The 3,399-nt window shown below is 42.0% G+C and overlaps 1 pseudogene; it reads left to right on the top strand.

Annotated features, from left to right (window-relative positions):
* Positions 1 to 2,028: 2,028 nt before the first annotated feature.
* On the top strand, positions 2,029 to 2,959 carry LOC146853805 (olfactory receptor 5AS1-like; annotated as a pseudogene).
* The last annotated feature ends 440 nt before the right edge of the window (positions 2,960 to 3,399 follow it).

Genomic DNA, 3,399 nt, shown 5'->3' on the forward strand with positions numbered 1-3,399 from the left:
AGTACTGGATTAATGAGAGCTGAAATGGCTAAGGATTATTCAAAGAACTTAAATAACCTAAAATAATGAATGATAGGGGACGCTTGGAGAAGAAAGTCTTTTATCTAAAAACACACTTTAGCCCTCTCACTTTAGTTTCAGAAGGGGAGGGAGGTGGCCCTAGACTCGGATTAGAGTGGTTGAGTGGAAGCTAACTGCTCAATACCTTAAACACATCCCTAGGTATGCTGCAACCTACCTCTATGGGTAAAACGATGTTGTCATGTTAGATTTTATTGGAAATGGTGGACTCTGGGAGATTTTGCAGTGAGGAAAGAAGGATTTGGTGCAACATTGGGTAAGATTGACCTTGGGAACCTTTTGCTCATTGGTCAAGGATTGTCCAGAAGTCATCCACACCAACTGACTAGTAAATTAAACAAAAGTAGCACTTCAGCACCTTCTTCTGAGAACAATATCTGGATCTGTGGCGGACCTGCTGCCTGTAACCTGTAAGGAGACCTGAAGGGCTGAACCTGGTCCCACTTGTATCCAGGACTAAAAAGTGGACTCGGAGGTCAGATGGCCGATCTCCTGTGTGACTGAAGGGACATCCCAAGCTGTAACCTTGCTGGTGGTCTCTGCAGGAGTTTGTCCTGCCAACCTAAGCACTGTTCCCTTTAGAAGTGGAAGAAAGGAACTGCCCTAGGAACTCTGAAAATGTAGGATTTAGAACATTTTGGACTTCTGAGACATCAGGAGCTTTCAGAGATACCTCCCATCAGAAGGACATTGGATATAACTTCAGGCCTTGCCAGCTAGAAGATTTGCAGCTACAAAATTAGAATAATTCTGAAGGAAGGAATCTTCTCCAGGCAAAGGTGTGACATATCTGTCAGATGAGAGGACTTTGGCAGCCACGAAAGTTTAATTTTGGCACGCTGAACTTTTTCAGCCAAACAGACCGGCTTTAGTGGGACCTCATTTATCCATTTTCTGGGTTCAAGGGGACTTTATAGGAAACCTCCTTCAACCTTGCCCTCATAGAGCATTTTGACATTAAAAAAAACGGACTAAATCAGAAGGTAGAAACTTTGACCTGTTTGGTGTATCCGACCCCTGCTACATCATAGTAAGCCTGAATTGCACCTATGACCCAGTCAAATGTGAACAGGGATTTCTGGCTGTTGTTTTTTTTTGTGGAGCTTTTAGCCTTTCAACATTCCAAATTCATAACTCTAGTACACCTTTTTGGATTTTGGTGTGATCATTCTCATTAAATGTTTCCTAATTCCTTTAAAAAAAGAGCAATTTGTTGAAAATGTGGACATAAGTCCTATTCTCTACCTCTGCGTGGGTAAACTTTGACAGGGACACGCAAAGAGCAAGAAATGCCAGTCAGGGTACTCCATGAGCCGTAATAGTGAGGTACACAGCTTCCCCAGCAGTCCCTATCTGTCGGATTGATCTTGTTTGGCCACTTGTCTCAAAGTGCCAGAGTCACTGAAGCGATTTTATTCATGATGGTGCTATTTGCACTACAGAAAATCAGCCATCAATTGGCAATAGAAGCACCTCATGCCAGCCCCCTGCTTGGATTTGCAAACAAAGAGATTGATGTTTGAGATTATGGGTGCCACATCTCCCCTCTACACTGTGGCTCCTAGGAGTCTGGAATACCATGGATGCAGTGAAAGGGGAGGACATGCGAGACTATGATTTGGAACTCAAAGTTAGCAAGGATTATAAATGTTTTAGACAGTGAAGACATATGTCAGTCAATGTAGCAAACTACTAGACCATTAAGTGCCTCAACAGCAAACGTGTTAATTAATTGCATATTCTGATATAGTTGTGTCACCTCGCATGTTAACTAATAATTTGTAAAAACTCCAATTTGTTGGAATTAAATATTTGTTTATGTAATGAATGTTTATATAATGTCATTATTTGTTTAATACTTTAACTTAAAAAAATATATTTTTCCTTTCCTTCAGATTGAAGTTGTTGTCCATTGTCATGAATTCAGTAAATGGAAGCAGTGTGACAGAGTTCATCCTGTTAGGACTCTCAGATGATCCAGGCCTGCAAGTGATTCTCTTCATTATGTTCCTGTTACTCTATATCTTCACCTTTTTGGGAAATTTCATCATCGTGGTCACTGTTTTGTGCAACTCTCATCTACAAACACCCATGTACTTCTTTCTTGCTCAGCTCTCCTTCTTGGATATTTCTTTCTCTAATGTTTTCTCACCCAAGATTGTGGCTGATCTCCTTAGTAAGAAGAGAACAATCTCTTTATATGGCTGCTTTACTCAAGTGTACTTCTTTTCTTCCTGTGCTGGTACCGAGTTCTTACTCTTGGCGGTGATGGCCTATGACCGGTATGTGGCAATATGTAGCCCTCTGCTATATACAGTCATCATGATCAAAAGTCTCTGTGTGCTTGGCTTCTGCATCATATATAGGTGGCTTTCTGCACTCTCTAATTCATGTAGGATGTTTATTTCGTTTATCTTTTTGTGGTCCTGATGTCATAAACCACTTTGGTTGCGATTACCCTGTGCTCCTGAAGCTGTCCTGCACTGACATCTTAATAAATGACTTGGTACGCTTTGGATTATCTGCTTTAGTAGTTGCAAGCTCCCTCCTTGTTATCATTTTGTCCTACACTCTCATTGTTGCTACAATCCTCAATATCCGCACCACTGCAGGAAGGCACCGGGCTGCCTCCACCTGCATCTCACACTTCACCTCAGTCTTTCTCTTCTTTGGCAGCTGTTTCTTCATGGAGATGCTCCCCAATTCAAGCTCTTCAGAACAGCAGTATAAAGGAATAGCTCTGATCCCTACTCTCATAATTCCTGCCCTGAACCCTCTCATTTACAGTCTGAGGAACAATGAAGTGAAAGAGGCTTTCAGAAAGATATTGCACCAGATAACTCATTGTCATGAGTGCTACCATGGCCTTTCAAAATAGTATAAAGAATCCAACTGGAGAGCTGAAAATGTGGGACTTTGCTTCTGGAAATTTTGAAAAGTTACTAGTGAATCTTTGACTATTTCATACAATTCACAAACTCAGACCAAGTAATTCTCGTCCCGGAGTCACCAGCCTATCTGTCTACTGGTCCAGGGCAGTAGCCATCATCACAACCCAGCGTCTGTACAACTCCTGCAGCAGTTTAGGGAGCAGACAATGCTTCCCTTGAACAGGCACAAACCCACTCTGAACTCACAGAAAAACAGGAACTCCCACCACTGCCAGTCGCTTTCCAGATATTGTCCATCTGCACACAGCAGGTAAACAATGTCAGCAGCTTTCTCCTTAGAATGGGGTAAAATGCAAATGTAAGAACATAGGGGCATATTATCAAGGACGGCGTTAAAAATGATGGCCGGTTTAGCGGCAGAAAACTG

Source organism: Triturus cristatus, chromosome 4_1 (genome assembly GCF_964204655.1).
Source record: "Triturus cristatus chromosome 4_1, aTriCri1.1, whole genome shotgun sequence".
Taxonomy (NCBI): domain Eukaryota; kingdom Metazoa; phylum Chordata; class Amphibia; order Caudata; family Salamandridae; genus Triturus; species Triturus cristatus.